The sequence below is a fragment of the Cervus elaphus genome, chromosome 20 (assembly GCF_910594005.1).
Source record: "Cervus elaphus chromosome 20, mCerEla1.1, whole genome shotgun sequence".
NCBI classification, from domain to species: domain Eukaryota; kingdom Metazoa; phylum Chordata; class Mammalia; order Artiodactyla; family Cervidae; genus Cervus; species Cervus elaphus.
This window is the reverse complement of record NC_057834.1, coordinates 9,754,799-9,772,090: the sequence shown is the minus strand read 5'-3', so window position 1 is coordinate 9,772,090 and position 17,292 is coordinate 9,754,799.

The window sequence follows — 17,292 nt, the reverse complement described above, 5'->3', positions numbered from 1 at the left end:
CGAGAAAAACCATGAGACTTCCGCCTCGCCGCGAGATGAGGCCCGATTCCCCTGCACTGCGTGCAGAGCAATTCCGTGTTGCACATCACACATGAAAGGAGCCTTGATTTCCTAGATGGCACTCCAGAGAAACCCCAAGATCACTGTTTCAAGGCTAGAGGGATCCTGAGGTCACTGTAGCCACACGAAAGAGCACCGTGGCCCAAAAATCAACTCGAGATGAGAGGTTAGTCCCTGGCTTCGACTCCAGAAGAATACCACCTTACCACAAGCACCTCAAAAGGAGGCTTCTCTCAGCTCTAGGTATGTGAGAGGGACCCTGAGTTTGCGGCCTCAAGTGGAATGGACATCGCGATGCCCTGACTCGAAATAAGGCCGGATATCCCTGCAGTGACTTGAATGCAGGCGCGTCTTGCCTCTCCCAAGACGAAAGGATGTCTGAATCCCCTGTGGAGACCTCAGAGAAAGATCTAGTTCCCCACCTCATCGCGACCGGAGGCCTCATATCCTTTGAAAACTCCAGAGGTACGCGGAGATCAGTGCCTCCAAAGGAGACAATGCCTGACTCCTCGTGAAACTTGATAGGAGTCCCAGGATTCCTGTGGCACATGGAAAGGGACCCTTGGTCTCCCGCCTCAGCTGGAGAGGCGTCCCAATTGCCCTGCCAAGCCTCGAGGAGAATCCCGAGTTGTCCCTCGCAACTAGGCAGGAGTCTTGCCGTCGCTGAACAAACACGTGGGTGGAAGGGCCATTCCCGTCATAACTCGAGAATATACCCCAGGGTCCCGCCGCAACTCGAGAAAAACCATGAGACTTCCCCCTCGCCGCGAGATGAGGCCCGATTCCCCTGCACTGCGTGCAGAGCAATTCCGTATTGCACATCAAACATGAACGGAGCCTTGATTTCCTTGATGGCATTTCAGAGAAACCCCAAGAACACTGTTTCAAGGCTAGAGGGATCCTGAGGTTACTGTAGAAACACGAAAGAGGTCTGTGGACCAAAAATCAACTCGAGATGAGAGGTTTGTCCCTGGATTCGACTCCAGAGGAATAGCACCTTACCACAAGCAACTCAAGAGGAGGCTTCTCTCAGCTCTAGGTATGTGAAAGGGACCCTGAGTTTGCGGCCTCAAGTGGAATGGACACTGCGATGCCCTGACGTGAAATAATGCTGGATATCCCTGCAGTGACTTGAATGCAGGCTTGTCTTGCATCTCCCACGATGAAAGGATGTCTGAATCCCCTGTGGAGACCACAGAGAAAAACCTAGTTTCCCACCTCATGGCGACCTTAGGCCTCACATCCTTTGAAAACTCCAGAGGTACGCGGAGATCAGTGCCTCCAAAGGAGACGATGCCTGACTCCTCGTGAAAATTGATAGGAGTCCCAGGATTCCTGTGGCATATGGAAAGGGACCCTTGGTCTCCCGCCTCAGCTGGAGAGGCGTCCCAATTGCCCTGCCAAGCCTCGAGGAGAATCCCGAGTTGTCCCTCGCAACTAGGCAGGAGTCCTGACGTCGCTGAACAAACATGTGGGTGGAAGGGCCATCCCAGTCTTAACTCGAGTATATACCCCAGGTTCCCGCCGCAACTCGAGAAAAACCATGAGACTTCCCCCTCGCCGCGAGATGACGCCCGATTCCCCTGCACTGCGTGCAGAGAAATTCCGTGTTGCACATCACACATGAAAGGAGCCTTGATTTCCTTGGTGGCACTCCAGAGAAACCCCAAGAACACTGTTTCAAGGCTAGAGGGATCCTGAGGTCACTGTAGCAACACGAAAGAGCTCCGTGGACCAAGAATCAACTCGAGATGAGAGGTTAGTCCCTAGCTTCGACTCCAGAGGAATACCAGCTTACCACAAGCACCTCAAGAGGAGGCTTCTCTCAGCTCTAGGTATGTGAGAGGGACCCTGAGTTTGCGGCCTCAAGTGGAATGGACACCGCGATTCCCTGACGCGAAATAAGGCCAGATATCCCTGCAGTGACTTGAATGCAGGCTCGTGTTGCATCTCCCAAGATGAAAGGATGTCTGAATCCCCTGTGGAGACCACAGAGAAAGACGTAGTTCCCCACATCATGGCGACCGGAGGCCTCACATCCTTTGGAAACTCCAGAGGTACGCGGAGATCAGTGCCTCCAAAGGAGACGATGCCTGACTCCTCGTGAAACTTGATAGGAGTCCCAGGATTCCTATGGCACATGGAAAGGGACACTTGGTCTCCCGCCTCAGCTGGAGAGGCGTCCCAATTGCCCTGCCAAGCCTCGAGGAGAATCCCGAGTTGTCCCTCGCAACTAGGCAGGAGTCCTGACGTCGCTGAACAAACATGTGGGTGGAAGGGCCATCCCAGTCGTAACTCGAGAATATACCCCAGGTTCCCGACGCAACTCGAGAAAAACCATGAGACTTCCCCCTCGCCGCGAGATGAGGCCTGATTCCCCTACACTGCGTGCAGAGCAATTCCGTGTTGCACATCACACATGAAAGGAGCCTTGATTTCCTTGATGGCACTCCACAGAAAACCCAAGAACACTGTTTCAAGGCTAGAGGGATCCTGAGGTCACTGTAGCAACACGAAATAGCTCCGTGGACCAAAAATCAACTCGAGATGAGAGGTTAGTCCCTGGCTTCGACTCCAGAGGAATACCACCTTACCACAAGCACCTCAAGAGGAGGCTTCTCTCAGCTCTAGCTATGTGCTGAGTTTGCGGCCTCAAGTGGAACGGACACCGCGATGCCCTGACTCGAAATAAGGCCGGATATCCCTGCAGTGACTTGAATGCAGGCTCGTCTTGCATCTCCCAAGATGAAAGGATGTCTGAATCCCCTGTGGAGGCCACAGAGAAAGACCTAGTTCCCCACCTCATGGCGACCGGAGGCCTCACATCCTTTGAAAACTCCAGAGGTACGCGGAGATCAGTGCCTCCAAAGGAGACGATGCCTGACTCCTCGTGAAACTTGATAGGAGTCCTAGGATTCCTGTGGCACGTGGAAAGGGACCCTTGGTCTCCCGCCTCAGCTGGAGAGGCGTCCCAATTGCCCTGCCAAGCCTCGAGGAGAATCCCGAGTTGTCCCTCGCAACTAGGCAGGAGTCCTGACGTCGTTAAACAAACACGTGGGTGGAAGGGCCATCCCCGTCATAACTCGAGAATATACCCCAGGTTCCCGCCGCAACTCGAGAAAAACCATGAGACTTCCCCCAGGCCGCGAGATGAGGCCCGATTCCCCTGCACTGCGTGCAGAGCAATTCCGTGTAGCACATCACACATGAAAGGAGCCTTGATTTCCTTGATGGCACTCCAGAGAAACCACAAGAACACTGTTTCAAGGCTAGAGGGATCCTGAGGTCACTGTAGCCACACGAAAGAGCTCCGTGGCCCAAAAATCAACTCGAGATGAGAGGATAGTCCCTGGCTTCGACTCCAGAGGATTACCACCTTAACACAAGCACCTCAAGAGGAGGCTTCTCTCAGCTGCTAGGTATGTGAGAGGGACCCTGAGTTTGCGGCCTCAAGTGGAATGGACACCGCGATGCCCTGACTCGAAATAAGGCCGGATATCCCTGCAGTGACTTGAATGCAGGCGCGTCTTGCATCTCCCAAGACGAAAGGATGTCTGAATCCCCTGTGGAGACCTCAGAGAAAGATCTAGTTTCCCACCTCATCGCGACCGGAGGCCTCACATCCTTTGAAAACTCCAGAGGTACGCGGAGATCAGTGCCTCCAAAGGAGACGATGCCTGACTCCTCGTGAAACTTGATAGGAGTCCCAGGATTCCTGTGGCACATGGAAAGGGACACTTGGTCTCCCACCTCAGCTGGAGAGGCGTCCCAATTGCCCTGCCAAGCCTCGAGGAGAATCCCGAGTTGTCCCTCACAAATAGGCAGGAGTCCTGACGTCGCTGAACAAACACGTGGGTGGAAGTGCCATCCCCGTCGTAACTCGACAATATACCCCACGTTCCCGCCGCAACTCGAGAAAAACCATGAGACTTCCCCCTCGCCGCGAGATGAGGCCCGATTCCCCTGCACTGCGTGCAGAGCAATTCCGTGTTGCACATCACACATGAAAGGACCCTTCATTTCCTTGATGGCACTCCAGAGAAACCCCAAGAACACTGTTTCAAGGCTAGAGGGATCCTGAGGTCACTGTAGCAACAAGAAAGAGCTCCGTGGACCAAAAATCAACTCGAGATGAGAGGTTAGTCCCTGGCTTCGACTCCAGAGGAATACCACCTTACCACAAGCACCTCAAGAGGAGGCTTCTCTCAGCTCTAGGTATGTGAGAGGGACCCTGATTTTGCGGCCTCAAGTGAAATGGACACTGCGATGCCCTGACGCGAAATAAGGCCGGATATCCCTGCAGTGACTTGAATGCAGGCTCGTCTTGCATCTCCCAAGATGAAAGGATGTCTGAATCCCCTGTGGAGACCACAGAGAAAGACCTAGTTCCCCACCTCATCGCGACCGGAGGCCTCACATCATTTGAAAACTCCAGAGGTACGCGGAGATCAGTGCCTCCAAAGGAGACGATGCCTGACTCCTCGTGAAACTTGATAGGAGTCCCAGGATTCCTGTGGCACGTGGAAAGGGACACTTGGTCTCCCGCCTCAGCTGGAGAGGCGTCCCAATTGCCCTGCCAAGCCTCGAGGAGAATCCCGAGTTGTCCCTCACAAATAGGCAGGAGTCCTGACGTCGCTGAACAAACACGTGGGTGGAAGTGCCATCCCCGTCGTAACTCGAGAATATACCCCAGGTTCCCGCCGCAACTTTAGAAAAACCATGAGACTTCCCCCTCGCCGCGAGATGAGGCCCGATTCCCCTGCACTGCATGCAGGGCAATTCCGTGTTGCACATCACACTTGAAAGGACCCTTCATTTCCTTGATGGCACTCCAGAGAAACCCCAAGAACACTGTTTCAAGGCTAGAGGGATCCTGAGGTCACTGTAGCAACAAGAAAGAGATCCGAGGACCAAAAATCAACTCGAGATGAGAGGTTAGTCCCTGGCTTCGACTCCAGAGGAATACCACCTTACCACAAGCACCTCAAGAGGAGGCTTCTCTCAGCTCTAGCTATGTGCTGAGTTTGCGGCCTCAAGTGGAATGGACACCGCGATGCCCTGACTCGAAATAAGGCCGGATATCCCTGCAGTGACTTGAATGCAGGCGCGTCTTGCATCTCCCAAGACGAAAGGATGTCTGAATCCCCTGTAGAGACCTCAGAGAAAGATCTAGTTCCCCACCTCATCGCGACCGGAGGCCTCACATCATTTGAAAACTCCAGAGGTACGCGGAGATCAGTGCCTCCAAAGGAGACGATGCCTGACTTCTCGTGAAACCTGATAGGAGTCCCAGGATTCCTGTGGCACATGGAAAGGGACCCTTGGTCTCCGGCCTCAGCTGGAGAGGCGTCCCAATTGCCCTGCCAAGCCTCGAGGAGAATCCCGAGTTGTTCCTCGCAATTAGGCAGGAGTCCTGACGTCGCTGAACAAACACGTGGGTGGAAGGGCCATCCCCGTCGTAACTCGAGAATATACCCCAGGTTCCCGCCGCAACTCGAGAAAAACCATGAGACTTCCCCCTCGCCGCGAGATGAGGCCCGATTCCCCTGCACTGCGTGCAGAGCAATTCCGTGTTGCACATCACATATGAAAGGAGCCTTGATTTCCTTGATGGCACTCCAGAGAAACCCCAAGAACACTGTTTCAAGGCTAGAGGGATCCTGAGGTCACTGTAGCAACACGAAAGAGCTCCGTCGACCAAGAATCAACTCGAGATGAGAGGTTAGTCCCTGGCTTCGACTCCAGAGGAATACCAGCTTACCACAAGCACCTCAAGAGGAGGCTTCTCTCAGCTCTAGGTATGTGAGAGGGACCCTGAGTTTGCGGCCTCAAGTGGAATGGACACCGCGATTCCCTGACGCGAAAAAAGGCCAGATATCCCTGCAGTGACTTGAATGCAGGCTCGTCTTGCATCTCCCAAGATGAAAGGATGTCTGAATCCCCTGTGGAGACCACAGAGAAAGACGTAGTTCCCCACATCATGGCGACCGGAGGCCTCACATCCTTTGGAAACTCCAGAGGTACGCGGAGATCAGTGCCTCCAAAGGAGACGATGCCTGACTCCTCGTGAAACTTGATAGGAGTCCCAGGATTCCTATGGCACATGGAAAGGGACACTTGGTCTCCCGCCTCAGCTGGAGAGGCGTCCCAATTGCCCTGCCAAGCCTCGAGGAGAATCCCGAGTTGTCCCTCGCATCTAGGCAGGAGTCCTGACGTCGCTGAACAAACATGTGGGTGGAAGGGCCATCCCAGTCGTAACTCGAGTATATACCCCAGGTTCCCGCCGCAACTCGAGAAAAACCATGAGACTTCCCCCTCGCCGCGAGATGACGCCCGATTCCCCTGCACTGCGTGGAGAGAAATTCCGTGTTTCACATCACACATGAAAGGAGCCTTGATTTCCTTGGTGGCACTCCAGAGAAACCCCAAGAACACTGTTTCAAGGCTAGAGGGATCCTGAGGTCACTGTAGAAACACGAAAGAGCTCCGTGGACCAAAAATCAACTCGAGATGAGAGGTTAGTCCCTGGCTTCGACTCCAGAGGAATACCACCTTACCACAAGCACCTCAAGAGGAGGCTTCTCTCAGCTCTAGGTATGTGAGAGGGACCCTGAGTTTGCGGCCTCAAGTGGAATGGACACCACGATGCCCTGACTCGAAATAAGGCCGGATATCCCTGCAGTGACTTGAATGCAGGCTCGTCTTGCATCTCCCAAGATGAAAGGATGTCTGAATCCCCTGTGGAGGCCACAGAGAAAGATCTAGTTCCCCAACTCATGGCGACCGGAGGCCTCACATCCTTTGAAAACTCCAGAGGTACGCGGAGATCAGTGCCTCCAAAGGAGACGATGCTTGACTCCTCGTGAAACTTGATAGGAGTCCCAGGATTCCTGTGGCACATGGAAAGGGACCCTTGGTCTCCCGCCTCAGCTGGAGAGGCGTCCCAATTGCCCTGCCAAGCCTCGAGGAGAATCCCGAGTTGTCCCTCGCAAATAGGCAGGAGTCCTGCCGTCGCTGAACAAACACGTGGTTGGAAGGGCCATCCCCGTCGTAACTCGAGAATATACCCCAGGTTCCCGCCGCAACTCGAGAAAAACCAAGAGACTTCCCCCTCGCCGTGATATGAGGCCCGATTCCCCTGCACTGCATGCAGAGCAATTCCGTGTTGCACATCACACATGCAAGGAGCCTTGATTTCCTTGATAGCACTCCAGAGAAACCCCGAGAACACTGTTTCAAGGCTAGCGGGATCCTGAGGTGACTGTAGCAACAGGAAAGAGCTCCGTGGACCAACAATCAAGTCGAGATGAGAGGTTGGTCCCTAGCTTCGACTCCAGAGGAATACCACCTTACCACAAGCACCTCAAGAGGAGGCTTCTCTCAGCTCTAGCTATGTGCTGAAATTGCGGCCTCAAGTGGAATGGACACCGCGATGCCCTGACTCGAAATAAGGCCGGATATCCCTGCAGTGACTTGAATGCAGGCTCGTCTTGCATCTCCCAAGACGAAAGGATGTCCGAATCCCCTGTGGAGACCACAGAAAAAGACCTAGTTCCCCACCTCATCGCGACCGGAGGCCTCACATCCTTTGAAAACTCCAGAGGTACGCGGAGATCAGTGCCTCCAAAGGAGACGATGCCTGACTCCTCGTGAAACTTGATAGGAGTCCCAGGATTCCTGTGCACGTGGAAAGGGACCCTTGGTCTCCCGCCTCAGCTGGAGAGGCGTCCCAATTGCCCTGCCAAGCCTCGAGGAGAATCCTGAGTTGTCCCTCGCAACTAGGCAGGAGTCCTGACGTCGCTGAACAAACACGTGGGTGGAAGGGCCATCCCCGTCGTAACTCGATAATATACCCCAGGTTCCCGCCGCAACTCGAGAAAAACCATGAGACTTCCCCCTCGCCGCAAGATGAGGCCCGATTCCCCTGCACTGCGTGCAGAGCAATTCCGTGTTGCACATCACACATGAAAGGAGCCTTGATTTCCTTGATGGCACTCCAGAGAAACCCCAAGAACACTGTTTCAAGGCTAGAGGGATCCTGAGGTCACTGTAGCTACACGAAAGAGCACCGTGGCCCAAAAATTAACTCGAGATGAGAGGTTAGTCCCTGGCTTCGACTCCAGAGGAATACCACCTTACCACAAGCACCTCAAGAGGAGGCTTCTCTCAGCTCTAGGTATGTGAGAGGGACCCTGAGTTTGCGGCCTCAAGTGGAATGGACACCGCGATGCCCTGACTCGAAATAAGGCCGGATATCCCTGCAGTGACTTGAATGCAGGCGCGTCTTGCATCTCCCAAGACGAAAGGATGTCTGAATCCCCTGTGGAGACCACAGAGAAATACCTAGTTCCCCACCACATCGCGACCGGAGGCCTCACATCCTTTGAAAACTTCAGAGGTACGCGGAGATCAGTTCCTCCAAAGGAGACGATACCTGACTCCTCGTGAAACTTGATAGGAGTCCCAGGATTCCTGTGCACGTGTAAAGGGACCCTTGGTCTCCCGCCTCAGCTGGAGAGGCGTCCCAATTGCCCTGCCAAGCCTCGAGGAGAATCCCGAGTTGTCCCTCACAACTAGGCAGGAGTCCTGCCGTCGCTGAACAAACACGAGGTTGGAAGGGCCATCCCCGTCGTAACTCGAGAATATACCCCAGGTTCCCGCCGCAACTCGAGAAAAACCATGAAACTTCCCCCTCGCCGCGATATGAGGCCCGATTCCCCTGCACTGCGTGCAGAGCAATTCCGTGTTGCACATCACACATGAAAGGAGCCTTGATTTCCTTGATGGCACTCCAGAGAAACCCCAAGAACACTGTTTCAAGGCTCGCGGGATCCTGAGGTCACTGTAGCAACAGGAAAGAGCTCCGTGGACCAACAATCAAGTCGAGATGAGACGTTAGTCCCTGGCTTCGACTCCAGAGGAATACCACCTTACCACAAGCACCTCAAGAGGAGGCTTCTCTCAGCTCTAGCTATGTGAGAGGGACCCTGAGTTTGCGGCCTCAAGTGGAATGGACACCGCGATGCCCTGACTCGAAATAAGGCCGGATATCCCTGCAGTGACTTGAATGCAGGCTCGTCTTGCATCTCCCAAGATGAAAGGATGTCTGAATCCCCTGTGGAGACCACAGAGAAAGACCTAGTTCCCCACCTCATCGCGACCGGAGGCCTCACATCCTTTGAAAACTCCAGAGCTACGCGGAGATCAGTGCCTCCAAAGGAGACGATGCCTGACTCCTCGTGAAACTTGATAGGAGTCCCAGGATTCCTGTGGCACGTGGAAAGGGACACTTGGTCTCCCGCCTCAGCTGGAGAGGCGTCCCAATTGCCCTGCCAAGCCTCGAGGAGAATCCCGAGTTGTCCCTCACAAATAGGCAGGAGTCCTGACGTCGCTGAACAAACACGTGGGTGGAAGTGCCATCCCCGTCGTAACTCGAGAATATACCCCAGGTTCCCGCCGCAACTTTAGAAAAACCATGAGACTTCCCCCTCGCCGCGAGATGAGGCCCGATTCCCATGCACTGCGTGCAGGGCAATTCCGTGTTGCACATCACACTTGAAAGGACCCTTCATTTCCTTGATGGCACTCCAGAGAAACCCCAAGAACACTGTTTCAAGGCTAGAGGGATCCTGAGGTCACTGTAGCAACAAGAAAGAGATCCGAGGACCAAAAATCAACTCGAGATGAGAGGTTAGTCCCTGGCTTCGACTCCAGAGGAATACCACCTTACCACAAGCACCTCAAGAGGAGGCTTCTCTCAGCTCTAGCTATGTGCTGAGTTTGCGGCCTCAAGTGGAATGGACACCGCGATGCCCTGACTCGAAATAAGGCCGGATATCCCTGCAGTGACTTGAATGCAGGCGCGTCTTGCATCTCCCAAGACGAAAGGATGTCTGAATCCCCTGTAGAGACCTCAGAGAAAGATCTAGTTCCCCACCTCATCGCGACCGGAGGCCTCACATCATTTGAAAACTCCAGAGGTACGCGGAGATCAGTGCCTCCAAAGGAGACGATGCCTGACTTCTCGTGAAACCTGATAGGAGTCCCAGGATTCCTGTGGCACATGGAAAGGGACCCTTGGTCTCCGGCCTCAGCTGGAGAGGCGTCCCAATTGCCCTGCCAAGCCTCGAGGAGAATCCCGAGTTGTTCCTCGCAATTAGGCAGGAGTCCTGACGTCGCTGAACAATCACGTGGGTGGAAGGGCCATCCCCGTCGTAACTCGAGAATATACCCCAGGTTCCCGCCGCAACTCGAGAAAAACCATGAGACTTCCCCCTCGCCGCGAGATGAGGCCCGATTCCCCTGCACTGCGTGCAGAGCAATTCCGTGTTGCACATCACATATGAAAGGAGCCTTGATTTCCTTGATGGCACTCCAGAGAAACCCCAAGAACACTGTTTCAAGGCTAGAGGGATCCTGAGGTCACTGTAGCAACACGAAAGAGCTCCGTCGACCAAGAATCAACTCGAGATGAGAGGTTAGTCCCTGGCTTCGACTCCAGAGGAATACCAGCTTACCACAAGCACCTCAAGAGGAGGCTTCTCTCAGCTCTAGGTATGTGAGAGGGACCCTGAGTTTGCGGCCTCAAGTGGAATGGACACCGCGATTCCCTGACGCGAAAAAAGGCCAGATATCCCTGCAGTGACTTGAATGCAGGCTCGTCTTGCATCTCCCAAGATGAAAGGATGTCTGAATCCCCTGTGGAGACCACACAGAAAGACGTAGTTCCCCACATCATGGCGACCGGAGGCCTCACATCCTTTGGAAACTCCAGAGGTACTCGGAGATCAGTGCCTCCAAAGGAGACGATGCCTGACTCCTCGTGAAACTTGATAGGAGTCCCAGGATTCCTATGGCACATGGAAAGGGACACTTGGTCTCCCGCCTCAGCTGGAGAGGCGTCCCAATTGCCCTGCCAAGCCTCGAGGAGAATCCCGAGTTGTCCCTCGCATCTAGGCAGGAGTCCTGACGTCGCTGAACAAACATGTGGGTGGAAGGGCCATCCCAGTCGTAACTCGAGTATATACCCCAGGTTCCCGCCGCAACTCGAGAAAAACCATGAGACTTCCCCCTCGCCGCGAGATGACGCCCGATTCCCCTGCACTGCGTGGAGAGAAATTCCGTGTTTCACATCACACATGAAAGGAGCCTTGATTTCCTTGGTGGCACTCCAGAGAAACCCCAAGAACACTGTTTCAAGGCTAGAGGGATCCTGAGGTCACTGTAGCAACACGAAAGAGCTCCGTGGACCAAAAATCAACTCGAGATGAGAGGTTAGTCCCTGGCTTCGACTCCAGAGGAATACCACCTTACCACAAGCACCTCAAGAGGAGGCTTCTCTCAGCTCTAGGTATGTGAGAGGGACCCTGAGTTTGCGGCCTCAAGTGGAATGGACACCACGATGCCCTGACTCGAAATAAGGCCGGATATCCCTGCAGTGACTTGAATGCAGGCTCGTCTTGCATCTCCCAAGATGAAAGGATGTCTGAATCCCCTGTGGAGGCCACAGAGAAAGATCTAGTTCCCCAACTCATGGCGACCGGAGGCCTCACATCCTTTGAAAACTCCAGAGGTACGCGGAGATCAGTGCCTCCAAAGGAGACGATGCTTGACTCCTCGTGAAACTTGATAGGAGTCCCAGGATTCCTGTGGCACATGGAAAGGGACCCTTGGTCTCCCGCCTCAGCTGGAGAGGCGTCCCAATTGCCCTGCCAAGCCTCGAGGAGAATCCCGAGTTGTCCCTCGCAAATAGGCAGGAGTCCTGCCGTCGCTGAACAAACACGTGGTTGGAAGGGCCATCCCCGTCGTAACTCGAGAATATACCCCAGGTTCCCGCCGCAACTCGAGAAAAACCAAGAGACTTCCCCCTCGCCGTGATATGAGGCCCGATTCCCCTGCACTGCATGCAGAGCAATTCCGTGTTGCACATCACACATGCAAGGAGCCTTGATTTCCTTGATAGCACTCCAGAGAAACCCCGAGAACACTGTTTCAAGGCTAGCGGGATCCTGAGGTGACTGTAGCAACAGGAAAGAGCTCCGTGGACCAACAATCAAGTCGAGATGAGAGGTTGGTCCCTAGCTTCGACTCCAGAGGAATACCACCTTACCACAAGCACCTCAAGAGGAGGCTTCTCTCAGCTCTAGCTATGTGCTGAAATTGCGGCCTCAAGTGGAATGGACACCGCGATGCCCTGACTCGAAATAAGGCCGGATATCCCTGCAGTGACTTGAATGCAGGCTCGTCTTGCATCTCCCAAGACGAAAGGATGTCCGAATCCCCTGTGGAGACCACAGAAAAAGACCTAGTTCCCCACCTCATCGCGACCGGAGGCCTCACATCCTTTGAAAACTCCAGAGGTACGCGGAGATCAGTGCCTCCAAAGGAGACGATGCCTGACTCCTCGTGAAACTTGATAGGAGTCCCAGGATTCCTGTGCACGTGGAAAGGGACCCTTGGTCTCCCGCCTCAGCTGGAGAGGCGTCCCAATTGCCCTGCCAAGCCTCGAGGAGAATCCTGAGTTGTCCCTCGCAACTAGGCAGGAGTCCTGACGTCGCTGAACAAACACGTGGGTGGAAGGGCCATCCCCGTCGTAACTCGATAATATACCCCAGGTTCCCGCCGCAACTCGTGAAAAACCATGAGACTTCCCCCTCGCCGCAAGATGAGGCCCGATTCCCCTGCACTGCGTGCAGAGCAATTCCGTGTTGCACATCACACATGAAAGGAGCCTTGATTTCCTTGATGGCACTCCAGAGAAACCCCAAGAACACTGTTTCAAGGCTAGAGGGATCCTGAGGTCACTGTAGCTACACGAAAGAGCACCGTGGCCCAAAAATTAACTCGAGATGAGAGGTTAGTCCCTGGCTTCGACTCCAGAGGAATACCACCTTACCACAAGCACCTCAAGAGGAGGCTTCTCTCAGCTCTAGGTATGTGAGAGGGACCCTGAGTTTGCGGCCTCAAGTGGAATGGACACCGCGATGCCCTGACTCGAAATAAGGCCGGATATCCCTGCAGTGACTTGAATGCAGGCGCGTCTTGCATCTCCCAAGACGAAAGGATGTCTGAATCCCCTGTGGAGACCACAGAGAAATACCTAGTTCCCCACCACATCGCGACCGGAGGCCTCACATCCTTTGAAAACTTCAGAGGTACGCGGAGATCAGTTCCTCCAAAGGAGACGATACCTGACTCCTCGTGAAACTTGATAGGAGTCCCAGGATTCCTGTGCACGTGTAAAGGGACACTTGGTCTCCCGCCTCAGCTGGAGAGGCGTCCCAATTGCCCTGCCAAGCCTCGAAAAGAAACCCGAGTTGTCCGTCTCAACTAGGCAGGAGTCCTGCCGTCGCTGAACAAACACGAGGTTGGAAGGGCCATCCCCGTCGTAACTCGAGAATATACCCCAGGTTCCCGCCGCAACTCGAGAAAAACCATGAAACTTCCCCCTCGCCGCGATATGAGGCCCGATTCCCCTGCACTGCGTGCAGAGCAATTCCGTGTTGCACATCACACATGAAAGGAGCCTTGATTTCCTTGATGGCACTCCAGAGAAACCCCAAGAACACTGTTTCAAGGCTCGCGGGATCCTGAGGTCACTGTAGCAACAGGAAAGAGCTCCGTGGACCAACAATCAAGTCGAGATGAGACGTTAGTCCCTGGCTTCGACTCCAGAGGAATACCACCTTACCACAAGCACCTCAAGAGGAGGCTTCTCTCAGCTCTAGCTATGTGAGAGGGACCCTGACTTTGCGGCCTCAAGTGGAATGGACACCGCGATGCCCTGACTCGAAATAAGGCCGGATATCCCTGCAGTGACTTGAATGCAGGCTCGTCTTGCATCTCCCAAGATGAAAGGATGTCTGAATCCCCTGTGGAGACCACAGAGAAAGACCTAGTTCCCCACCTCATCGCGACCGGAGGCCTCACATCCTTTGAAAACTCCAGAGGTACGCGGAGATCAGTGCCTCCAAAGGAGACGATGCCTGACTCCTCGTGAAACTTGATAGGAGTCCCAGGATTCCTGTGCACGTGGAAAGGGACCCTTGGTCTCCCGCCTCAGCTGGAGAGGCGTCCCAATTGCCCTGCCAATCCTCGAAGAGAATCCCGAGTTGTCCGTCTCAACTAGGCAGGAGTCCTGCCGTCGGTGAACAAACACGTGGGTGGAAGGGCCATCCCCGTCGTAACTCGAGAATATACCCCAGGTTCCCGCCGCAACTCGAGAAAAACCATGAGACTTCCCCCTCGCCGCGAGATGAGGCCCGATTCCCCTGCACTGCGTGCAGAGCAATTCCGTGTTGCACATCACATATGAAAGGAGCCTTGATTTCCTTGATGGCACTCCAGAGAAACCCCAAGAACACTGTTTCAAGGCTAGAGGGATCCTGAGGTCCCTGTAGCAACACGAAAGAGCTCCGTCGACCAAGAATCAACTCGAGATGAGAGGTTAGTCCCTGGCTTCGACTCCAGAGGAATACCAGCTTACCACAAGCACCTCAAGAGGAGGCTTCTCTCAGCTCTAGGTATGTGAGAGGGACCCTGAGTTTGCGGCCTCAAGTGGAATGGACACCGCGATTCCCTGACGCGAAAAAAGGCCAGATATTCCTGCAGTGACTAGAATGCAGGCTCGTCTTGCATCTCCCAAGATGAAAGAATGTCTGAATCCCCTGTGGAGACCACAGAGAAAGACGTAGTTCCCCACATCATGGCGACCGGAGGCCTCACATCCTTTGGAAACTCCAGAGGTACGCGGAGATCAGTGCCTCCAAAGGAGACGATGCCTGACTCCTCGTGAAACTTGATAGGAGTCCCAGGATTCCTATGGCACATGGAAAGGGACACTTGGTCTCCCGCCTCAGCTGGAGAGGCGTACCAATTGCCCTGCCAAGCCTCGAGGAGAATCCCGAGTTGTCCCTCGCATCTAGGCAGGAGTCCTGACGTCGCTGAACAAACATGTGGGTGGAAGGGCCATCCCAGTCATAACTCGAGTATATACCCCAGGTTCCCGCCGCAACTCGAGAAAAACCATGAGACTTCCCCCTCGCCGCGAGATGACGCCCGATTCCCCTGCACTGCGTGGAGAGAAATTCCGTGTTTCACATCACACATGAAAGGAGCCTTGATTTCCTTGGTGGCACTCCAGAGAATCCCCAAGAACACTGTTTCAAGGCTAGAGGGATCCTGAGGTCACTGTAGCAACACGAAAGAGCTCCGTGGACCAAAAATCAACTCGAGATGAGAGGTTAGTCCCTGGCTTCGACTCCAGAGGAATACCACCTTACCACAAGCACCTCAAGAGGAGGCTTCTCTCAGCTCTAGGTATGTGAGAGGGACCCTGAGTTTGCGGCCTCAAGTGGAATGGACACCACGATGCCCTGACTCGAAATAAGGCCGGATATCCCTGCAGTGACTTGAATGCAGGCTCGTCTTGCATCTCCCAGGATGAAAGGATGTCTGAATCCCCTGTGGAGGCCACAGAGAAAGATCTAGTTCCCCAACTCATGGCGACCGGAGGCCTCACATCCTTTGAAAACTCCAGAGGTACGCGGAGATCAGTGCCTCCAAAGGAGACGATGCTTGACTCCTCGTGAAACTTGAGAGGAGTCCCAGGATTCCTGTGGCACATGGAAAGGGACCCTTGGTCTCCCGCCTCAGCTGGAGAGGCATCCCAATTGCCCTGCCAAGCCTCGAGGAGAATCCCGAGTTGTCCCTCGCAAATAGGCAGGAGTCCTAACGTCGCTGAACAAACACGTGGTTGGAAGGGCCATCCCCGTCGTAACTCGAGAATATACCCCAGGTTCCCGCCGCAACTCGAGAAAAACCATGAGACTTCACCCTCGCTTGATATGAGGCCCGATTCCCCTGCACTGCATGCAGAGCAATTCCGTGTTGCACATCACACATGCAAGGAGCCTTGATTTCCTTGATAGCACTCCAGAGAAACCCCAAGAACACTGTTTCAAGGCTAGCGGGATCCTGAGGTGACTGTAGCAACAGGAAAGAGCTCCGTGGACCAACAATCAAGTCGAGATGAGAGGTTGGTCCCTAGCTTCGACTCCAGAGGAATACCACCTTACCACAAGCACCTCAAGAGGAGGCTTCTCTCAGCTCTAGCTATGTGCTGAAATTGCGGCCTCAAGTGGAATGGACACCGCGATGCCCTGACTCGAAATAAGGCCGGATATCCCTGCAGTGACTTGAATGCAGGCTCGTCTTGCATCTCCCAAGACGAAAGGATGTCCGAATCCCCTGTGGAGACCACAGAAAAAGACCTAGTTCCCCACCTCATCGCGACCGGAGGCCTCACATCCTTTGAAAACTCCAGAGGTACGCGGAGATCAGTGCCTCCAAAGGAGACGATGCCTGACTCCTCGTGAAACTTGATAGGAGTCCCAGGATTCCTGTGCACGTGGAAAGGGACCCTTGGTCTCCCGCCTCAGCTGGAGAGGCGTCCCAATTGCCCTGCCAAGCCTCGAGGAGAATCCTGAGTTGTCCCTCGCAACTAGGCAGGAGTCCTGACGTCGCTGAACAAACACGTGGGTGGAAGGGCCATCCCCGTCGTAACTCGATAATATACCCCAGGTTCCCGCCGCAACTCGTGAAAAACCATGAGACTTCCCCCTCGCCGCGAGATGAGGCCCGATTCCCCTGCACTGCGTGCAGAGCAATTCCGTGTTGCACATCACACATGAAAGGAGCCTTGATTTCCTTGATGGCACTCCAGAGAAACCCCAAGAACACTGTTTCAAGGCTAGAGGGATCCTGAGGTCACTGTAGCCACACGAAAGAGCACCGTGGCCCAAAAATCAACTCGAGATGAGAGGTTAGTCCCTGGCTTCGACTCCAGAGGAATACCACCTTACCACAAGCACCTCAAGAGGAGGCTTCTCTCAGCTCTAGGTATGTGAGAGGGACCCTGAGTTTGCGGCCTCAAGTGGAATGGACACCGCGATGCCCTGACTCGAAATAAGGCCGGATATCCCTGCAGTGACTTGAATGCAGGCGCGTCTTGCATCTCCCAAGACGAAAGGATGTCTGAATCCCCTGTGGAGACCACAGAGAAATACCTAGTTCCCCACCACATCGCGACCGGAGGCCTCACATCCTTTGAAAACTTCAGAGGTACGCGGAGATCAGTGCCTCCAAAGGAGACGATGCCTGACTCCTCTTGAAACTTGATAGGAGTCCCAGGATTCCTGTGCACGTGGAAAGGGACACTTGGTCTCCCGCCTC